This window comes from Pygocentrus nattereri, chromosome 15 (assembly GCF_015220715.1).
Source record: "Pygocentrus nattereri isolate fPygNat1 chromosome 15, fPygNat1.pri, whole genome shotgun sequence".
Classification (NCBI taxonomy): domain Eukaryota; kingdom Metazoa; phylum Chordata; class Actinopteri; order Characiformes; family Serrasalmidae; genus Pygocentrus; species Pygocentrus nattereri.
In genome coordinates this window covers 14147900-14171542 of record NC_051225.1, presented here as the reverse complement: position 1 = coordinate 14171542, position 23643 = coordinate 14147900, and the positions used below count along the sequence as shown (strand labels likewise).

Here is a 23643-nt window from a genome sequence, read left to right as displayed (position 1 = left end):
GGGTCATTTAAGCCACCTATCGATGAATAATCTATCATAATTTATTTCTGCTTGGAAGTGTTGAATTATTATTTTATTCATAGCATTTGATTGTCGAGCAGGCTGCACACATCTCATTTGAAGTTAAGCCAAGATAGATGCTCATGACTGCTTTCGGCAAAGGAAAATGTTTAGAACGTGGGTGCACTGCTCTGGTTCTGGAGGGCCAACCCGCCATGACTGATCTTTGTCTGCCTAGCTGTTGCTTTAGAAACCTCAAATTTGGTTAAGCTGTGTCGTGGATTAGAGATGAACAGGTGTCAAATGGAGGCATCTGTAAAATGTTACCTGTCTGTATGGGGCAGGATGACTGTGGTATAATCCACTTGTCACATTAGACATTTTCAGATCATGTATACTGGATTATATCTTACTTTTAGAAGATCTTTTCTCTTCCTTTTGAAGAGTGCTATCCCTGCTGGTCCTTAAAAAGTGCTACACCGATCTGAAGTAGATATTTTTGATCCCAAGTGGATGGAAAGCTTCTTCTGCTTTAATCGTGTGATGTAGACTTACTTCCTTTATTCATACAGTTTCTTTTATTCTCTTGCTTATCAAACCAGTTAAATACTGTGAACAAATATCCTACACCTCGGTAATCCTGTATGTTTGAAGTGGATCCACTTACACGGCCTACAATACAAGTTTTTTTACATCTGCAATCTGGAAGACATATCCACTCTTCATTTCATTAACAATGTGCAGGTTTTGCTGTTTGATAACAGAAGCTTCTAAGTTGGCTTTGAGTAAAATTGCTTTTATGTTCTCTTCTTCAGCATGAAAGCATCGCCTGGTTCTCTGATTAATTACTGCTGTTGCTGAGAACACAGCCAGCCATTGTGATCTGAAGCGGCGGAGCCCTTCGTAAGTTTTGCAGCACGTAATTAGAAATGATGACATGTGAAAAACAAGAGCCTAATACACTTGGGGAATGTGATGTGTTATTAAAACCATTTATCGCGTGGGCAGTGAAAAGGCCTGGTGCAGATCGGAGCGCCTCTGGCTGTTAGCTAAGGCTATTGTTCTGTTTTGCTAACTTTATCTGAGCATATGTTTGAGATTTTCAGTATATGAAGTAGTGCTGGGTGGTGTTGGCAAAATTCAATATTATGGCGTTTTCCAGATGTATCATAGTGTCACAGTTTTGCACGTTTTCCAAAAAAAAACAAAAAAAACTTGGTTTGATGTGAATGGTGCATGACATCTGGAAGAATATAAAAGTTCCAAAATTGCTTGGAATAAAATCTTTTTTGTGAACTTTTATGTAAATTTATTGATGTTTTATCCTTTAAAAATATATTATTATTATTGTTGTTGTGACACCAATAGCAGTGCTATGTGATATAATAGTATTGCTATGTAATAAAACCACTACATTTTGTGCTAGACACCAATCAGGCAGAACATTCTGACCACCTCCTTGTTTCTACGCTCATTGTCCATTTTATCAGCTCCACTTACTATATAGGTGCACTTTGTAGTTCTACAGTTACAGACTGTAGTCCATCTGTTTCTCTGATACTTTGTTAGCCCCCTTTTACTCTGTTCTTCAGTGGTCAGGACCCCCATGGACCCTTGTTAGTCCACCTTGTAGATGTAAAGTCAGAGGGGATAGCTTATCTGCTGCTGCACAGTTTGTATTGGTCATCCTCTAGTCCTTCATCAGTGGTTGCTGAATCACAGGACGCTGTTGGCTGGATATTTTTGGTTGGTGGACTATTCTCAGTCCAGCAGTGACACTGAGGTGTTTAAAACTCCAGCAGCACTGCTGTGTCTGATCCACTCAGACCAGCACAACACACACTAACACACCACCACCACATCAGTGTCACTGCAGTGCTGAGAATGATCCACCACCCAAATAGTACCTGCTCTGTGAGGTTCCATGGGGGTCCTGACCACTCTCGGTAATTGTAGAATGATGAGCATAGAAACAAGGAGGTGGTCATAATGTTATGCCTGATCGGTGTATAGAAACGTGTTTTGTGCTCTGTTCTATTTATATTTATGTGCAGGTAACCAGTCTCAGAATGGACATGTTGGGTTTTGAAGTTAGATATGGGTTTGCAGAGATGCCTGAACCTTTTGAAGTCTCTACCATGAGCAGATGTACCAAGCATCCATCTGCCAGGGACTAGCTCAGTGGGCACTTTGCAAGTAAGATTTAATTTTTACATATTTCTTTGTGATGCTAATCAGTTAATCTTCAACATGTAACATAAAATGTGATATGATGTGATTAGCGTTTCACTGTTTAATGCTCCATATCATGTAGTATAAAAAAAAACATATTGCTGCTGTTGGAGCAAAAACTGTCAAAATGGCAGTGGTGGACAAAGAACACAAACCATGTCCTTAAGTTAAAGTAGAGACACCCAAGGTAAAATATTACTTCTGTAAAAGCAGAATTCCTCCCTTTAGACCTCCACTTGAGTAAAAGTACTAAAGTATTTACCTTCAAATGTACTTAAGTATCAAAAGTAAAAGTACTAAAAGATTAATTATGGCTCTGATGTCCTGTTATCATTTTTATAACAAGACTGGCTTCATGAACTCATTTTAGGTGAAAATCCTCCAGTGTCTCTCTTGGTAAATCAGTTTTTTAATAGATTGTCATTAATTAGTGACGCTGATGTTTATTAAAATGATCATAAGCACAAAACACTGAAGGTAAACAGTTTCCATCAGGAAGAACCGAGTGGCTCTAAAATCACTTTTTACAAACAAGCAAAGTTTCAGTTTAAGATTTATTTACAACTTAGATACAAGTTTAAGTTTAATAAAAACTGGCTTTAAACTCAGGATCACAAATGAGTTTCCTTTACTATGTTGATCTGTAGGTCTCTGTTCATAAACATAAACCAGCCCAAACTAATTTACTATAAAATGAAATGGTGTTTGTATAAATTCGGAAAAAAGCCGCGTCAGTCTCGACTGCATATGTGTCCATATTTCTATATTGTGCTCTATTTACACAAAGTTAGGTTAGTTCATCATTTATGTTGAACAGACTCTCCCAAAATTTTACGCTGCTGCGCTGATGTTGAACCGTGTGCTGCACTGGGTCGGTATGACCAACAGGTCAGAACAAGCTCGAAACAAAGTGACCGCTGTGCCCTGATTGGTGTTCTTGCTTTGCGCTTCTTTCGTTTTGACATGTTACGTTTTTATACACACAGAAACCAAAAGGAACGACAGATTTCTCAAAATGTAGTGGAGGAAAAAGTCAGATATTAGACTTTGAAAAGTAGTGGAGTGAAAGTAAAAATTTTAGTACAGATACAGGAAAAAAGCTAGTTAAGGACAGTAACGAATTACAGTTACAGTAATTAATTCTTTACTGTCCACCACTACAAAATGGTAACTTTACAGGAAACGGAAAAAGCCTACTTTACCTTTAATGTAAGTCAATGAAACCAGACTTTTTTCCATTAAAATTTAAATTTTCTTTATTAAATTTACAAACAGTGTAAAGAGCAACAGGCATTTTCAAAGTATGTCAAACACTTAACGACAAAAATGGAGATACAAGGTTTTCTTCTGAGAGCAGCGATATCTTTATTCTACTTTACCTTCTATAATATTGTATATATGTTAACTTGAATCTGAATTTTGCCTTGGTGCGTTGTGCAACACACCAGTTTGTGCAAATGGGTGGGTGAATTCCAAGGGTTTATATTTAATGCCATAACAGTGAGGCATGGAGATACAAGTCAGTGGTCCTTGCAGTGTTGCCACCACTAAGTCCAGAGAGATTGGACCTGACAAGGACAAGGGAATGAAAGCTAGTGTTTTGGAGACTTTATAACTTTATTAGCACGGAGGATGGTGCTAAAAGGCATTGTACAATATTGAAAGCATGACAGTTTGATCAATGTTGTTAACAGAATTAGTGTCTTTACATCAAAAAGCTTTTTGGGTTGCTTCTTTTTTCTCCCCCACCCGAGTGTGCCCATTAAGTGGCCCTTTATTGAATATCTGTACATCACTGGGCAATGTTCCCTTTTAGCCAGTGTTCATCAGCAGGAGTGGAGCAGAATATTTGTTATGACACGGTGGAGTAATTTCCTTACCTGCGCATGCTTTTGGTCTATGTAAATGTATTACTAATTCATTCTTTCCCTCCTCAACATTTAAAGATGTGCTATTTTTCATATTCATCCCTGGCGCTGATGAATGATGAAAGTGGAGGGTAGGCTGACAGGCCGTGCTTCTGTTTCAGGCCTAGCTGTTGGAGGATAGGGGCTGATGTGCCCCTTTAAACTCCTGGTTTGATGAAAGCTGATAAAAGATTTAGTGGGAAAAAGGCCTCATCTGCTGCGTCTTATAGCTGCGGGAAATAATAAATGTCCTCTCCTTGCTTTAAGAAGTGCTGCTTGGAGGCAGAGTTTCAGATTGTAACTGCTTTTTTGCCTGAATGTTAGAAGATCCTTTTTGATCTACAGCGCACTTGGCAGTGTTGCCTCAGTCATACTCCGCAGAACCCTTTGAATTGAGTTGTGTGGTATCAAAATAACATGAAGCATATTTTTGCATGTACTGCAGTTTACAAGGAGATGGAGAACAAGGTAACTTCAGGTGCTTTTCCAAGTTCTTTTCCAAGTTATATATTAGAAAAGCTTTATTGTCTGTGCATAGGCTACACAAACAGGAGAATTAAGTGTTATAGGGGTCCAAGCAGCTTAGTTTGACTTACAGTAACATTTCAGTCATTTCAGCATCAGTAGACACTAGACAAGCGAAAACCGTGAAATTTCATTGACATTAGGCTAGCCCAAACAGCATGTGACAGACCTCTACTTGAACACCTTGTTGTCACCGGTGGTTCCAAAATGCATCATATTCTTCATAACATTCATATTTCATAAGCTACATTCAGAAGGTGGGCATCGTATGAGGCTGTAACTCTTTTCCAGTCAAAAAGACAGTAATGTCATTTTAGTGCCTTATAATAAAAGAAGCTGAACTTTGAATTTTTTCTGTTGAAAGTCGACCTATTTTTCCACAAAGCTGGGCTGTAAACTATAAACAAACGGCCTCTCTTCAGTGATCTGCTCTGTAAAAATTACCTTCGTAAAATAATACAAAGAGCATCTAAGATTTTTGCCTTTTAGCAGTAAATTGTAAGCGATATGTGTGAGCATAAAACACATGTTCTGTTAATTTGAGGGGAGCTTTTACAAAAAATAAATAAATAAAAATGGTTCATGCAGTTGCTGAATAATTTGCGATACGATTTGGTTACGAAAATTCTGATGGAAAAAACAAAATATACCCTGGAGAATAAGAGGATAAAAACAATAGTATTTACCGTTCATAATTAACCACAATCTGAAGTGTGTATGCTTGGTTTAGATCAGTCTATATTTTTGTCAAAAATAAAATTTTTCAGTTTCTACATTCAGTTACACGTTTATACTTCCTATTTTTTTAACTGGATAGCAGCAGTGATACAGAGGAAGCAAATCTTTGTTTAGTGATATGTTTTCATAGGCAGTTTAGGTGGTTCTCTGGAAAGTGGAACAACTTTCATAGGCGAACACCTTAAGTCTCATCTCCAGATTGAGGACTCAATGTTTTCTACTAAATTAGTGTAGAATTTCAGTCGTACCATAATTTAAAAGAATCGGTAAACCCAAGGTATGAAATACAGGAAGTTATAGGGGGGCCTGAAATTAATTAATTAAATGAAATTAATTAATATAAAATTGCACTGTTTGCTGTGGAAAAACTACACTCAAACACAAATTCAGGCAAGGCTCATTGTTTAGCTTACTTCACATTTGTTGAGCTTCTGTCTTTAATATTTTCAACTAACTGCAGCACTGAGGTACCTCGTGATGGCACTGTAGCAAATTGGTTGACCCTGCTGGTCCTTCATAGCCTAGCAGCTGTAACTATGCCCAGAATACTTCTGAAAAGGTTTATAGTATTCCATAGCATATGTATACATCTGAAAACTTGTCCATATTCAAAAGAGGTTGGTGAAAAGGGTGAATTATTACTCATTTCTAAAACCAAAGATGCTAGAGGAGATGTGTAAGACAAAACCAGAAAAGAGCCTTTCCAAAAGAAGAATTGTTAAACCAGACATTTTGGTGCCAGTGAAGCTATGTGCCATTGCCAGCGCCACCAAGGCAAGTGAGTTATCAGTTAGCCAACGCTGGAGTTTCCAGCCAATATGAGACTCCACAAATACTAAGGGATATTTCAAACACTTATCTAGCTTGCTATTTCTATTTATATCTTCATCTCACAAATTCAAGGCAGCTGCACAAGTGACTGAGGACATGCTTAGCTTCAATGAATGCCGTTCAACTTTCTACACTAGAGTCAAACAGATCAATTTGTGTTTGGCTGTTTTCCTTTGTTTAATTGTTGGTATCTCTTTCAACATCTTTCACTTATCTTGCTTCAGTCTCTCAGAAAAAGGTGACATAGGTGTGAAATACAGGAAGGTGACATAGGTGGCTGTGTTCAGCCTTCAGCTAGGATTACATGCATATGACATAATTTTTACAGCATTTGGCAGACGTCCTTATCCAGAGCAACTTACAATTTGATCAGTTTACACAGGAAGGCAAAGGTAGTGTTAGACGTCTTGCCCAAGGACTCTTATTGGTATAGTGCAGGGTGCTTACCCAGATGGGGAATGAACCCCAGTCTACAGTGTAGAAGGCAGTGGTGTTACCCACTACACTATACCAACCACTTTCTATCCTGTTATCACCTCTGTCGTTAAGTAATTTCCAGTTCTCTGGATGTAATGATAAAACGTTTAGTCCAAAACTGCTAAATAAGCTTCTAACTCTTAATTGTTAGCAATCCATAAGAGTTTTCTAATACTCTGCTGTGGTCTAAAAGGTTAATAAAAGATACACTTCTGAATAAATAAGGAAAGATTACCAACATAATGACCGAATACTGAAGTATTCAGATTATTCAGACCAGCCCTAATTTTTTTTTATTAATCATTTTTATTGATTTTTCTTTTAGATTAATACAAAACCACATATACTTGTATTTTGTAACAACATGACACCCTTTACCCTCCCCTTTCCCACCCCAACTGTGTCGGTACTACATTCATGACCTACATTAATCCAGTGCAGTACAAGGCACTGTATTATTAAAAAATAATAACAATAAAAAATGTATAAATGAGCAAGCAATCAAATGCAGGTCTTAGAAATAAATAAATAAATCAATAAATAATAAAAATGACAAGAACAACAAAGTGGGTCACACCAGGGTACATCTTTAAGAGCTCTGTAAAAATCTTAAATATTTGTCCGATTTATGTCTGTACACTTCCGAACGCCTGAACAGTTTAAATGATAATTTTCACATGCAGCTACTTTGCCCATCACAGCATGGTCACTCTTGAAATGATGGAGGGCCTGCTTCCTTTCACATCCTAAGTATAACCTGCCTACCAATCAAACTGGTTTGAATCCATGTCTTTAAATGTTTGTCCCTTGTTTCTAGCACTTACGGGTCTCCAGAAGGGAATTTGACTAATACTAATACTTTTAAAATAAAATTGTAAAGCGCCATACAAAGTTCCTGAACTCGGTGCCACATAGCATTAATAAAGTCCCCCTCTTCAGACTTGCAATGCCAGCACTCAGCTGTGTCCTTTAAACCAAGCTTATGCACAGCCTACCTCTAATTGACTGTGTTCAAGACTTGTCGATGTCTACAGGACTTGATGCAGCACTGTAATGCTTCTTCTCCCAGTTTGCACATCGAAAACATACTGTTGTCCTCTGGACTCCTAACATGCCCTTCTTATGCCCCTCTGTGGCATCTCTGTCCTGCCATGCCACTGTGACCCTGTCGGGCACAGTTAATGGCGTTCTGCTGTTTACAAGCAGCAGCTTACTTGCCATTAATGTTGTGTATACAAGGGTGAGAGCTGCTCATTGTGAAATGGGCCCCTCCTCAGTGTAGCTGGGCCAGAGTGGTCTCTCATTTTATAGGCTGCATTCTCTTACCCTCTCAGACATTCAGAAGGCTTTATATAGACTCTGCTGATAAATAGTATGTCTCCCTGGTGCAATGTGGGAATATAACAGCGCTAGACTGGGTTGTGGGATTTCTTATAGACTGCAGGGCAGTGTAGGCTGGATCACTTAGTGGATGTACTTCAAGCCTTGTACTTCAGTTTCTTAAGTAACGACTCACAACAACCTAGTCACAACCTCTGCCTTTAAGTAGAACAGTAGGTTGTGGTGACTGTTCATTTGCATATGAAGATGGTTAAAAATTGCTGTAGGCAATAAAAGAAAATAAGGAGACTTAATTTGAGGCTGTATTCCCTGTCATTTATTTAATTTACAATCATTTACAGCATTTAGCAGATGCTCTTATCCAGAGCGTCTTACAAAAAGTCCTTTGTCTATCTATGTAACAAGGCAACAGGGTTCAGACGAATGCGGATGATCAGGTAAACAAAGTTTAATATCGTAGGCAAAGAGAATGGTCAAAAACATGCAAAGGCTGACATCCAAAATGATGAATCATTTTGATGAACGCTTCATGAATAAACATGAAGCGTCCAAAAAAGCCAGGAGTAGACAAAATCGTGGTTGAAAAATGAGCTCAAAGTCCAAACTCGGAATAGCAAAACCAGCCGGCAAAAGTACGAAAGGTTATAGCGAAAAGACACAGTCGGTATAAACGAAGATAGGGTCATAACATGTAGTCATAGAGAATCGTAAACAACGCTTAGAAAAAGAGAGAAGAGAGAAAGAGAGAAACAATATCTTGCATCGATTCTGCCTACTGCTCTGGCTTAAATACTAAATATGTAGGTCAACATACACAGGTGTGTTTACTCAATAATCAGGGGACTGTGAGCGCTGGTGGTGACACGGGCTGTTGTCCAGAGTCATGTGGTTTCCCAAAGCAGTCTGGGAAATGGAGTCCGCGTCCGCCTGAGGCGTGACAATCTAGAGAAAGTATCTTTGCTAGTTGCTTTCATTTATTTAACAGTCAAAACTATCATTATGTAAAAATAATTTATTTTTCAGATGTTTCTGAAGTGGTTAGATTAAAGGATACAGGCCAAATTGGACTCCTGACAACTGCGCAAGACCTGGGTGACCACCAGAACTCAAACCAGCCACCGCTTCTTTTTGAACTGCCACTCATGCAATGTCATTGGACAGCTGAACACGCTTGGAACCACCAGATCTGTTATGTCTAACAGCTAACAGACACCTGCGCTGACTAGCATTGCATTGAGTGATGTGGAGGGGGGGGGGGGAGGGGGGCATCCTACCCACCCACCCACCCAGAGAGAGCGAGGCCAGTTGTGCTCTCTTGGACTCCCAACTACTGATGGCTGTAGCATCACCAGGGATTCAACTTGCGATCTCCTGATGACAGGACCAATGCTTAGACGGTTGCACCACTCGGGAGCCATGTTTTCTATTCTGAAGCAGTAACAGTCAAGTTGAGTCAAAGTTTATTTATACAACGCTTTTTACAACAGGTGTTGTCACAAAGCAGCTTTACAGAAAAATCCAGGTCTGAGCATCATTGAGCATCGCCAATGGCAACAGTGGCAAGGAAAAACTCCCTAAGAAGAGCAAGAGGAAGAAACCTTGAGAGGAACCAAGACTTTAAAGGGGAACCCATCCTCCTCTGGTCGATACCGGACATCAAACAGCCTTAGTATAAAATATGCTATTGTGGGTGTCTAGGCGTGTCCTCTGAATACTGTTTTCATCTATCTAGTGTTAACATAAAATAATATAAAGTTTAACATATCCTGTCTGATTTAGCTGTGGCATGAATGTGTATAATTAAGTGATTAATCTGTAGATTTTGTTTAGCATCTCATGCAGTATTGTGCAAAGGTCAGAGATCACCTTTCATTTATTTAACAGTCATAACTGCCATTATGTAAAAATAATTTATTTTTCAGATGTTTCTGAAGTGGTTAGATTAAAAGATACAGGCAAAATTGGACTCCTGACAACTGGGCGAGACCTGGGTGACCACCAGAACTCACTTTTGAGAAAGTCAAGCTCCTCTATTGCTTCAGTTCTGAAAAAAATCTTCCTGTGTTTCAGCCCATCCTTCCATTGTGAGAAGGCAACTTAATGCTATAGGTCTGAAAGGATGTGTAGCTGGTGGGAAACCATTACTGAAAAAAAAGGAAATAGGTCAGAGAAAGTGTAAGGGGGAGCAAGGGGGCGGACGCATACGCTGAGATAAGCAAGATTTATTAAGTGCAAATCCAGGGTCGTGGTCAAAACAATCCAGGTTCATATAGCCGATGCGGACAGATCGGGGAACAGACATGACAAAAACCAGAATAACCAGCAAACAGAGACATCAAACGAAGACCAATACAATGATGCAAAGACTGGCAAACGCAAGGGGCAAACACAGGGCTTAAATACACGGAACAATGAGGGACAGGTGAAAACAATCAGGGGCGGAGTTACAAAACCAAAACACGAACACATGGACAGGACTGGGAGGGGCCAACCGTGACAGAAAGAGTCTGCCAGTGTTAGAGCAATGAACTGTGATTACCTGGATCGTGAGAAGCAGAAAATGACAGAAAACTTCTAAGATTGAACTTAAAATATCTCTGCAGATTTCTTTGAAAAATGCAAGCTATGATAAAGACAAAGGGAGGACACACTAAATACTGAAAAAATGGTATTATGTTTAGATGTTGAGGCTTCTCTTTAATTTTCTCTTAAATGTTTCCTCCCATGCTGAAAAATTAATAACTTAATGGCTGTGTGTACTGGAAATTACATAAATGAAGCGTGGTATCTGAACTGTGCACAGAAAACGTTTTTTTAATGTATTGTTTTAAAATCCAAAGAGAGTGAAATTAACGGTTGATATACATGTCAGAAACAAGATGGTGGTAACCATCAGTTATTGTTGTCAGACTAGAAATTTTATAAGTATCTCCTTAGCAGAAGCCCGTTATTTTACATAAGAAAAGGTGGGTCACACTTTATTTGGATGGTCCCCCTTCAGAAGCTCTACACCTACATAAATCATTAACAAACTTTCTGGTGTTCCTCGGTTGATTATCAACAACATTATATTTAGGATTAGAGTTAGGAGTAGATGTAGGTTTGGCATTGAGGTTAAGGTGAGGGTTAGGTTTAGGTTTAGATTTAATAAACTCCTTCACACTTCAAGTTCAGTTGAGTTTAATGGGTGTTTAGTTGAATGTTATTGAAAGGCAGACTGAGCATTTACAAAGCATCTGTAGTGAATCATCTAGGTTACATTCAACTTCAAGTTCAGTGGCATTTAATGACTGTTCAGTTGAATGTTACTTAAATCTATACTGAACATTTTACAAAGCATATCCAGTGGACCCTCCAAATAAAGTGTTATAAGCACCGAAAGATGCTTATAGAATTGTCTGTTGATAGTTGGGTAAAGGTAAGAGAAAAAAATAAGAAAATTATTTCATTTGAGGGCTTGTTCTTTGTCAGTCTTGTAAGTCTTGGTGATGTTAGGAGTAGCCTTCACATTTGTGTGTGTGTGTGTCTGTGTGTGTGTGTGTGTGTGTGTGTGTGTGTGTATCCGAGGAGCTGTGGGGGTATTAGAAGAGGGGGAAGATGATGAGATGTCTGTCTGTGGTCTGTTTGGCGTTGCAGCCTGCGTGAGCTCTGTGATATTTGATCTGATGTTAATGCGCTGCTCTGTGCGGGTGTGTGAGTGAGTGAGAGAGAGTGAGCGAGCGAGAGAGGGAGTGAGAGTAGGAGAGGGGGAGATGGGGAGATAATCCCGTCTGCCTGATGAGATTGAAGGCTGGGATTGATTGATCGCCTAATCATAGGAGGAAATGGGCCTGAAAATGAACGGGACTCTGCCCTTGGCTTGCCGAATAGTCCGGGCGGCAGGCCGCGGTGATGTTAGCTGCAGCTAGACACGGCCTTAATGTGCACGGGACCTGATTTCATTTGTGTCTGATATACAGTTATACGATCCCCACTAAATGATCAAATAAAAAAAAGGAAGAAGGAGAGACTGGCGTGAGGTGTAAATCAAGCTTTATTGCGGGAATATTACTTTTTCATATCGTCTGAAATTGACGCTGTGAGAAAGGTGAAAGAAAAAAGAATTCCTATGTGAATTAGAATGGGTGGGTCACGGAGTGAGTCGGTATTGGGGAGGGGGGAGCACTGGAAGGTGATGGAGGAAAGAGAAAAGGTTGCCTGGGTTATGACACATTTATTAGAGCTGTTACTGTTAATTTTTCTATTTTAATTTGTCATGATTAGTTGTACACTATCAGTCTTTTGCCTTGCAGCTTTATTTTGTGGTGTTTACTCAAGACTGTAAGGCAGGATTATTAAAAGATTCTGAAGGGTTGCAGGATAACATAGTTTCTCACCCTACTTGACTGGTATGTAAGCGCCCTGAGTGATACCACACCTCTCTGAGCTGCTGTATGCAGTAGGGCAAAGTGGAACACAACCCAACGCATTTTATTTTTTAGTATCACCAGTGCTAGGGAAGGCAAAAAATACGCCTGCGCTGGCTGGCATTGTGATGAGTGAGGGCCAGCCTACCCACCTAGAGAGAGCAAGCCCAATTGTGGTGTCATGAAACCTCACCGGGGATCAAACCCCTGATCTCCTGATGAAAGAGTCAGCGCTTAGACGGTTTCGCCGTTCAGGAGCCCCAGTTAGTCAAAGGTTTTGCTTCTTTTTGTTGTCAAGTTACGCCTCTTTTTTTCTGGGCAGTGTCCTTGTGCTTCTTATGGAAATTTGCTTATATATGAAAGTTTTCTTTCAATTTCTTGCCATAGTTACAAAAGAGCACTTTTCAAACCCCACAAAAAAGTTTTTGTATGTTTGTACTGTCTGTATCATCTGCATTATGATACCAAAAATCTCTCACAACTTCTGAATAACATAATATGGGATGTGAAGTAGTGTCACACTGTGTCTTTCATTGCTGGAACCGCATTTCTTATTTTTCTTTTTCTGTTTTTGGGTTGCTTTTCTTTTTACTTTCTCACAAACGTGTCCAGACAGTCATCACTATAACTGCACAAATGCAGTCACACATTGCAAAACATGAGACCACCTGCTCTGCATGTGCTTCTGCACTGTTTCAGCAATGAGAGAGTGGGACAGGGATGGTGGGTGTGTTCCAGTCTACAAGAAACAAACAGGCACTCGAAACAAACAGGCACTAAAACATATGTTTTAAATCATTAAAAGTATTAAAAACAGCTCATAGTGAACCTGCAACGCAAATTGAAATGAAAAATAAAGCTTGTCTTGCTGTGTATCAGAGTTTTAGCACTACATATGCGTCAGGACAGAAAAATAAAAACATGACCACCTTATGTTAATCATTTATTTTTTCAAAATAATAAGCAACGGAATGAACTAACATCAAAGCTCTGACATTTTCAGCTCACAGACACTCTAGACAATCATTCTAAAAACAAGGTGATCACTTTCAAGATCAATAAAAGCAAAAATGTCCTTTTTTTTGCAGGCATTAAGTTGAAGATGTCAAAATTCTTTTGGTATGTACATGTCAAATAATGGCCTATCTGAGTAGCCCAGGGTCTCCTAAAAATAACAACATATTGCATGTGTGTCTCATGTTAATACTTTAGAATTGTAAGTGTAATTACCAAAATACCAAAATATCATTCCAAATTACCAGAGTTCTAAGAGTTAACCTGAAATTGTTCACCAAAATGAGCAGAAAAATGTTTGTGTGTTCCCTGTAGAGGATGTTTACTTAATTTCACTTAAAAATCAACAGAATGTCATTTTAACAGGGTGTTCAAATGTTTGCATATGACTGTATATCTCAAAAATTTTATCTCTTTAAAGTCAATATTGGAGAGAAAATGTTCAAATCTATCACGATCTACATTCAGAGTAGTTACTAAATAATTCATATTATTTACTAAATAATAAGCATGGAAAAAAGTGTTTTAATGTCAGTGCTGCTACATTTCCTAATGAACTGAAAATGTAGGCAGTCTTTTTGAAATAAATTTTTTGAAAATGGTGTTTTTTATGATGTAGAAGTAAAACTAGCTGAGCTTTGGTAGAACACCTCCCCATGCTTCCTCTGTGGAACTAATTTCAATTGCAAGAAGGGCTGAGAGTGTCGTAAAGCCTGGGCAGCCCAGTCATGTTATGGTTCAGTCAGCCAGACCTGTCAAAAACATGAACAGGAGGCAGAGTGTAGGCAGGGTCACAACGATGGCCTTGTGGTGCTCTTCAGAAGTAACAAAGAACAGAGATTTTGTTCGAGTGCTTTCTTTGACCATATATCTTATTGTGAAATCCATCTTACAGATCAAATTCCGTGTGATTTCTACCTGACTGAAGCTGCTGGGCTGAGCACTGCCTCTTCCCCACCCTGATGGTGGGCTGTGCTTTGCATGAGGCCTACATCAAAATCAGCCTTCACTGTTGTTTACAGACGAGACGAGGTGTCACATCCACTCCACGTCCGCCTGCTGCAGACCCACTTCCAACGTGAATATCTTTCACTCTGGCTGGCGCATTTATCTCCATTTCCACCTCAGGCCTACCAGAGTGGCAGTAATTTCTATGTGTCCATCCATGCCAAATTATACTCTCCGGCCTCAAAAGGGCGCGCAGGAAAAGGGAGTGTGGCGTGCTGAATTAGCCACTTAGCTGTCGTTCGTAAGCCGACGTGCCATGGCTGATCAGGGGCGGCATGTGACTAATGAGATGATGCATGTTATCACCAGCAGCCTAACAAACAGGGAGGCCATTTTGTGTGCCAGACATCACGGTAGCTGTGTGAATCTTATATGACAGATTGAGATGCCTATAGCCCCTCCTTTAATGTCCAACTGGATCAGTAGCAGTGGAGACAATTACAACTTGGTGGACGTGGTCTACAGTCCATGCTGAATGCTTACATTGACCCCAAGAGAATTTGTGTGGTCACACTTCGACACACTCATGTGTCTCGTGGCTGTTTTATATCTACCTCCTGTATTCAAAATGCAATGTTTTAGAGATTTCAGATTGTTAGAAAGCATTGACTTTTATTCACAGATATGGGGGTCTGACTGATATGAAAGTGTTGTGATTGATACTAATATTGGTTTTAATTGGCTAAAAATTATGGTAACTGATAATTTCGGTAACACTATTTGGAGTGGTCCTTTATAAATGATTAATAAACTCTTGACAGATTATCAGTAATACATGTTACTGCAGCAAAGGGAGAGGGGTAGAAAAGGGGAAGGAAGGCAACGTTTTGGTTGTTGGCTCTGTGAACTTCCGCCCATATCTTGGCATCGGTAGTGGGTGGACAACAGCCAACTTTGAATTTTGAAGCGGGGCATAGAGATCTTTCCAACGGTATATGACTTGTGGGAGTGTGACGTTTCCCCACTGAGGACTGGGAGCTGCTGCATTGGGAGCCTGTTGCCCGGATCTCCGGTTCCGGTGGAGCTATTGCTGTGGTTCTTCCAGGCCGGGGAGAGCATTATCGAGTTTAAATCGGGTCTTGCTGTGGTTTTGGCTTTGGAAGTTATTAGTCCTGGAAGTTGGGAACGTGCGGTTCCCTGGATTCCAGAGCTTGTAACTCCGGTTTCCCAGGGGTAAGGAGGTGTGTCGTTCAAATGCTCAGGCCTGGCTGTTTCCAAGGATACCAGGCCCATGGGGATAGGTGTTTCCATTGCGGAGAAATAAGGGTCGGTGGCAAGGCCCGTGAGGGACAACCCTGGGCCTGCCTGAGGCTGAAAAAAAGTAGAAAAATGACAAATTTCTCAGTGCACCAAGTCAAAAGTGACTCAGACAAAGGTTCCAGGGCATGGAGGGGAAACTCCACCCAACATGTGAACAGCAGACCACGTTGGGTTCAGCGGACCACAGTTTATGAGCTCTCTTTACCTCCTCAGCGGTGGTACTCTGGTGGTGCTTACTGCTTTCCTACGGGGGGAAGGAAGTCGTTAGCCCACCGGAGCTTTCTGCCCTCTGGTCAGTGTCTGGATGTATGCAGGGAACAGAGCTTATGATCTGTGTGAAACTGCCTCACCCCGAATGAAAAGCTCTCTCTCGGGTTAAGAAGCTTGCTCAATCTGCCTTATGGGTCCATTCACAGGGCATGTGTTAAGAACCATACTACCTAGGAGTGAAAGATACAAAAGGGAGACTTGGCTCATCTCCCACTAAGCCTGTGTAGAATGTTTTGTGCTACTGTGTGGACAAAGGACAACCATACCAGTTACTCTTTTCGAGCATTTTATTAAAGCTAGGCCTCTGCACTGCTTTTACCTTTGGATGACCAGCTGTCTGTGTCCTCATCCTCACTTGCCATACTCTGGTCGATGAGCTCCAGGCTGTCCTGTTCCATGGCCTTCGTGTGGAGGTCTCGGACGTGGAACACATCCTGAATGTCGGGCTTTTGCTCCTCAGCAGGCAGATGTTTCCTCGCCTGCACGGGGCAAGTATGAAACGATTATGCCCAGCCAAAGACCCACATTTAATGGATCATGGATCCTTACCTGGTTAGAGATGGCAGTCTGTATTAGGCCAAAGCTGATCTGGCCACGCATCCTGTTGTGATGCCATGCAGCTCAGTTCGGTGTTCAACTTGGAGAGCTGCTTCCCATTGAACTGGAACACATGTGGGCACCACTCCCTGCCAAAGTGCAATGACTTCTATGTGGCCTTTGAGCCAGTCCACTTCTAGCAGGAGGAGTGCCAGGAAGGCATTCCCATGTGCACAGTTGATTTTGTGCTGGTCCACCTCAAATGGCATGGGGTTCAGTCTATGAGACAGATTGCGCAAAAGATCCATAATTATAATACATGCTGTGAGAGAGTGGGTGAATGGTATATACTCACTTCTACCACTTGACTGTCTGATGCTGGGCTTTGATCCTCTGGGAGTTGTCCTTCTGGAGCTTTTTGAGCTGTAGCAGGATATGCTCAAATTGTTCATTGCTCAAGCCGGACATCTCTGGGTGGAAAGTCCTTACATGCCTTATGAACGCTCTCGCATTGAGCATTATGTTCTTTATGGAGGCCAAGTTATAGCCTTGTTGTAACAGGACAACAGGCCACCTGTAACAGATCGAAAGCACAGCTTAAAGATCTGGTTAATCTTGGAACATGGAACACAGCACTCTGTACCTACTCTTGGATCTGTTGGAAGTCATACAGGAACTTCAGCTTTGTGAATTGGTCAATCTTGTGCCGGTGGTGCATGTGAAATATGAACCGCATGGCATGGCTCTTACGGAGTTGTGCGTTTTCCTTGTCCTTCCTTGTGGGCTTGGACCCAAGGTAAAACTGTTGAAAGTCACGGAGGTTGGAAATTTGTAAGGAACCTTGGGCGATCTACCTTTAGGAGAAGGCTTTTGGGTGGATGTTTTGGGGTGGGCCTCTGACTCTCCAAGAGTGGATTCACTACTGTTGGTCTGTGCGGGAGGTAAATGGCTTCAGGCAGACATCGAGGTGCTGGGGAGGCCTCTGACTCCCCAAGAGTGGATTTGCTCCTGTTGGGCTGTGCGGGGAGGAAATGGCTTTGGGCGGATGTCGAGGTGCTGGGGCAGGTCTCTGACTCCCTGAGAGTGGCTCGATGGTGTTGCTTCCCAGGTGACTGCAAGCGAGGTGATGGGTCATGACCGTGAACACATGTCCACAGATCGGGCATTCACTCTGCAAAAATAGTGTTAAACACCTTAACTTTGAACAGAGAAACCACCAGCGAAGAGACATGACGTGTGTGCACACAAAGCTGGCTTTTGACTTGTTTCCAGGTTTTTGGAAGGTGGAGCCACCTTTCACATAACATGCACCTGGCTCCTCCAGAGTGACAAATTGCTTGTAGTTCCCAGAGCAAATCCCTAACCCTATTCCTACTCCTTACCTGAACCTCAACCCGAAACCTAATACTAACCCTCACCCTGGTCCTAATCCTAATGCTAACCTGACCCTCAACCCAAAACCTAATCCTAACCCTCACCCTGGCCCTAATCCTAATGCTAACCTGAATCTCAACCCAAAATCTAATCCTAACCCTCATATGTTTATGACATGTTGCTGAGAGTCTGGTGTTTGTTTCATCTAAAAGGACTCAAAATAAAGTGTTTTAATTGTAGATTTAATTAAATTACAGACAAATGATTGTCACTTCATAATTCACATTTGTTAAACTCAAATAAACAACAGAAAGTGTCAGTCTTAGATAATAAAATATTATAGCGCTGGGGCTGAGGCAGAGAATTCTGATACTGATTTCGTTCGTTCCTAGGGATGAATTAATAGGGGAAATGTGACCTGATACTGATACCGTAACATTTATACAATGTAGAAATTGAGACCACTTTTACATAGAGAGGCATTACAGAGAAATATAACATTTTAATTTGAATAGGCTTATAAACGCAGTAAAATGAGTAAAGATCAGATATTTTAGCACAGTAACCCAGTGTCACCTAAGCATTCTGCTCTTCCAGACTACAATAAATACATCATCAAATATTGGTTTGAAATATCACTCAAATTCAAACGTGTCCTATGCTGATATTTAATATTTAATTTAATATCTGCCGATACTGATGTAATTCTGATATCATCGCACATCCCTAATAATTACTTGTTTTTTTTTTTTTTTTTTTTTTTTTTATTAGTTCTCTTCCTAGATAGGTTATACATACAATTTTGTTTTTTAGGCTCCACAGAGCCAGTGGCAACACCCCAAAAGAGTTGTCAACACGTTATCTGAAATTTTCTGTGCTTCCGGTAAAAATATGGGTCAGAATATTGCCAGATGTTATTTGCTGAGTGATATATCGGTCTGGTTCTTGTAGTAATTGTTAACTTTAGTGAATTTAGAAAAGAACAGTGTAGGGCAGCACAACATGGACAAAGTACCATTTTTGCCATTGTATTACTACATACTCCATTGCAGTATACATATATAGTAAAAATAATTAGTGACCATTTGATGTGGTTATAGATTGGCCTGCATCATTTCAGCCTATATCATTTCCATTTCCATGAAAGCCTTGATTCATTAAAACAACTAAAAATGCAGAGTTTGGTCAGAATTTAGCTTTATGGCTTATTTGCAAACTGCAGTCTACAATATTGATTTAGGCCAGTATCATGATAATGATGAACAAGTGATATATAGTACAGATATTTTATTGAAGCCCTCCTCTCTGTCTCGTCCAAGAGGAAGGTGTGTGAGCTGGATTTCTGTGAGCGTGCGAGGTTCCATTCTGTGCGCTGGAGTCACCTGAGCTGGAAGCAGGGTGTGTTAGCACTCCACAAGGCTGCTGAAAGTGCCGGAGCCGGCTGATCAATGGCATTGATCACAGAGTCAATACTCCAGTCTATATCCCTCTCTGTTTACTCCTGCTCTGCTAGTGGCATGTTAAACCGAGCGTGCTCCAAACTGCCACCTCGGGGGATCTGTAAAAGCCCCACTCACCCTCGCCATTGATTGACACGTCGATTAGAAGGGGGAAACTGTTGACAGTGCGCTTGCATTGATGACCACGGGCATTGTGGGCTTGGGCCAGGCTGGCCAAGATTTTTTTTTCAAGTTGTTAGTTGTAAGTACAATTGAGTTGTTCCCGCCATTAACCTGGAGATAATCACTCTCAAATGTGCTTTTAAACCGAAAGCTACCTCCTCAAAAGGCTTGAACATAACATTTATCCACTGTTAGCATTGATTTCTTTTCAGGACCAGGTATGGTCCTTCATACACATGTTAAGAGCTCATTTCTTTGCGTTTACGTGCTCATTATTTATTAACTACTCAGCCGTTTAACGCTTCTGCAGACCGTAGAGGCATTAACTTCTGTTATTTAGTTGTTCTCAAGCTGTGCTTCATTATGTTCATCTTTTGAAAGGTAATTGCCAACAGTCTTTAGTGATGTACTGTAGTTCTGTCACAGTTTGATCCTGCAAATACTAATTTCACACTCTTTGTATGTAGACCTTGGGCTTCTCTCAGGATAATGAGAGAGGCAATTTAGATATCAAAACATTGTGTTTGGAGAGACTAGTATCCACAAGAGTTTCCCATTAGTGTGAAGTCTACATTATAAAGTAAGCTGACAGCAATTGAGAAATAGTAAATTATGAACTAAGACACTTGACAGGGGGAAAAAAACCTTAAATGGCTGTTTTTGTACTGGATTGTTCAAACAAGACCAGAGTTCATGAGTGTCTCTCTTTCTCTCTGTCTCTCGCGCTCATTCTCTGTTCTCTGTTCCCTCTCTTTCTGCTGCTGACTCTAAAGACCTTGCAGTGATTTAATCTCCAGAAGAATTGAATAAGGTTGACCTCATACAGACAACACTAATTACAAAAAACGAATCAGTTCTCTTAATACAGGCCTGCACTTTTTGCCGTGCAGACACATATTTTTGCATATTTGGCACTTTGACACAGTGCAGAACCAATTCCATGATGGAGGACTTGGCTAATGTCAAGCTCATCCTATTTGCCTGTTGGGTTTAAAACCGCAGGGCTTTTTAGAGTGAGTGTTTAATTGGTGGTAGGTTGTCCTTGGCGTTACCGAGTGCGTTCTCATAGAGCAAGTCAACATTGCCCCACAGCGTCTGAGTACTTAACAGCTCTAGTTGTCCGAGGCACAGTGCACGAGTGAGAGGCCCAATCCCACCCTTTTCGAGTGTTACCCAAACCGCTTAGAACTGAGTTACAAAAAACAAACATTACCTCATTAACAGCTACTAGCGCTGTTCTGTAGGTGACCCTGCTCATCTGCACTGACAGCAGTGGAGGGTAAAGTTCAGCTCCTCACTGCTCATCACCCACCCCTAATTCTTCAGTGATATGAAGCTGCAGTCAGATATTCACCAACTTCTTGTTCAGATTTTTCCATTCCACCTTAAATGGTGCAGCAGTTACATTCTGGGGCTTCAGGCATCAGAACTGCCAGCCTATTTAAGGTGGAATGGGAAAGTTAGCTAGCTACCGAGACATTAGCATGCTATTAGTGATATTTTTATGCTTATGAAGAAAACAACCTTAATACATTGAAACCACATTAAACTACAGTAAAACAGTGGTTATCATTATTTTTAACTGTGAAGATTTCTTTGGTCGCTAATGCAGCCATCTTGCCATTTTTTCTTTTTTCTCATAGCTATCCATTTGGAGTCTTTGAAAATCCTCTGTTTAAAGGGTCATGTAACCCTAACACTTCACCCTACCCTGCTATCTCAACAAAAATTGGGACAGCCTAACCCTAGATGTGAACACGCAAAACAGAGGGCTAAGGCCTAAGTGGTACGGGTATTGGGCCGTGTTCGTGTGCGTAAGTGAGAGAAATGGTCAACGGACACCTATCTAACTTGAACCAGCCATTTTAAGCCCAAAAGCAAACCTGGTTCCTGTTTAATGGCCCATTTACTGCCTGTAAAGAGCTTGTGTAAAGGCGTTTATAGATGATTTATAAGCTCTCCCCCTGCTACCCTTAGACTTGTATTCCTGACTCCTGCAAACCTTACCAGAGGCCCACTAATGGGAGAGTGGGTGAGACTGCGGCGTTGGAGGTGGTTTTTGGGGTTGGGGCACATAAAAGCTCTCACATTCAGCTGAGACCATCTGCCTCCCAGCTCGTTGCAGGATGCTGCGTGTGTTTTCCTATCCAGCTCTGGCTTGCACTGTCTATCAGATAAAGCATCTCCTCTATGGGGCCTTAGAACCTGTGGAGACCCCTTCCACAAGATTGACTTTAATCTTTGAGCCTTTTTTCCTTGTCACCCCAAAATGTGTGGTGCCTGATATGATAATGATGTGAACCTGTCCAGGGTATTAGAGTTAAGCTGCCTGATTAGGCCACACATCGATTAGTCTATCACTCAGCGCTGGCCACACTGGAGGAGCAGCAGAGTGCTGCTTCTGAAGGACGTGCGCTCACACAGATATTCACACAGATATACACTTTTGGGGAGAAGCATATCAAAATAGTAATATTTTTCAGGCCTATTATAATATATTTTCAAGCATTTTAATATTTAAAAGTCAGAGTAAACAATATGAAATCTTTGTTTGATCTGGCATATAGACATATGCTGCATGGCCAGTACAGTATAATATGAATACTTGAATATTCATTTGTTGCCTAAACTACAGTACATTTCTTCAGCAAAGGCCTTTAAATAGAACAGTTATTCTTGATGTGTAAAAAAAGAAAATAAAAAATTATAACTGATACAGTCGTATGCAAAAGTTTAAATGACATTTTATTGATTTTCTAAGTGAAAACTTCAGGAAATCTACAGGAAACAAACATAAATATGACATTTTGCAAATTTTAGTCCACAATTTCTTTGTTATTTGCTGTGGTTACAAATAAATGGTTGCGCTATCATTGCTATACACTCTTAATACATCATTGTAGCCTATTGACTATGTTTTGACTTGCAGTTACAAACATATGAAACATAAATATTATTGTTATCAAGAGTAATTTTGAGAATGAGGATTAGCATAGATGTTCAGAAATATTAGTATTTGAATGTAAGTATTTGAAGCCTGTAAATTGCCATTTGGGCACGGCCCTAAATATCAAAGATGTTCTGGCTTAGGGATTTACATTCTGACAAATTGTGATATGAATATCCATCAACAACAAAAACTTGAACTGTAGTGTTGTAAGTTCACTTTTTTAGGTTATAGCACTTATTTAGCAGCAAATACATTTTGAAACATGTTTTATTATTCAAAAAATGGGAGCCATGGGAGACTGGCTGCCTTCTCAGATGAGCTTATGAGCTAACACTAGAGCTCACCAGTAAAACACTGGAAGCTGGAGGACTCCTTGGTGGACAGCGTGACAGCATGTTAGTTTGTAAGGTACATACAGGTGATTCTAAAAGATTCATCCTATTTTAAATTGATTTATTTCACTTGTAAATGCAACTCAGCATTCTTCTTCTTCCAAACACGACAAGTTGAGTTGTTACCAAAAAGTTCTATTTTGGTTTCATCTGACCACATGATGTTCTTCCAGTCCTCTTCTGGATCATCCATATGCTCTCTGGCAAACTTCAGACAGGCCTGGACATGTACTGGCTTAAGCAGGGGGACACGCCTGGCACTGCAGGACTTGAGTCCCTCTTGGCGTAGTGTGTTACTGATGGTAGCCTTTGTTACTTTGGTCCCAGCTCTCTGCAGGTCATTCATCAGGTCCCTCTGTGTAGTTCCCCACAGGATGAGATCTTGCATGAGGCCCCAGATTGAGGGAGATTATCAGTGGTCTTGTATGTCTTCCATTCTCTTACAATTGCTCCCACAGTTGATTTATTCACACCAACTTGCTTGCCTATTGTAGATTCACTCTTCCCAGCCTGGTGCAGGGCTACAATTTTCTTCCTGGTGTCCTTCAACAGCTCTTTGGTCTTGGCCATGGTTGAGTTTGGAGTCTGACTGTTTGAGGCTGTGGACAGGTGTCTTTTATACAGATAACGAGGTCAAACAGGTGCCATTAATACAGGTAATGAGTGGAGGACAGAAGAGCTTCTTAAAGAAGAAGTTACAGGTCTATGACAGCCAGAACTCTTGCTTGTTTATGGGTGACCAAATACTTATTTTCCACC

General features: G+C 40.7%; 1 protein-coding gene across 2 annotated transcripts in view; it reads left to right on the top strand.

Annotated features, from left to right (window-relative positions):
* Positions 1-23643, top strand: part of LOC108433047 (trichohyalin) — a 318922-nt gene that overhangs the window by 5805 nt on the left and 289474 nt on the right. For both annotated transcript variants that reach the window (XM_017707316.2, XM_017707312.2), the window contains exons 2-3: positions 816-903; positions 2055-2196. The gene's annotated coding sequence lies outside the window, so the exon portion shown is untranslated. The remainder of the gene's footprint in view (positions 1-815; positions 904-2054; positions 2197-23643) is intronic.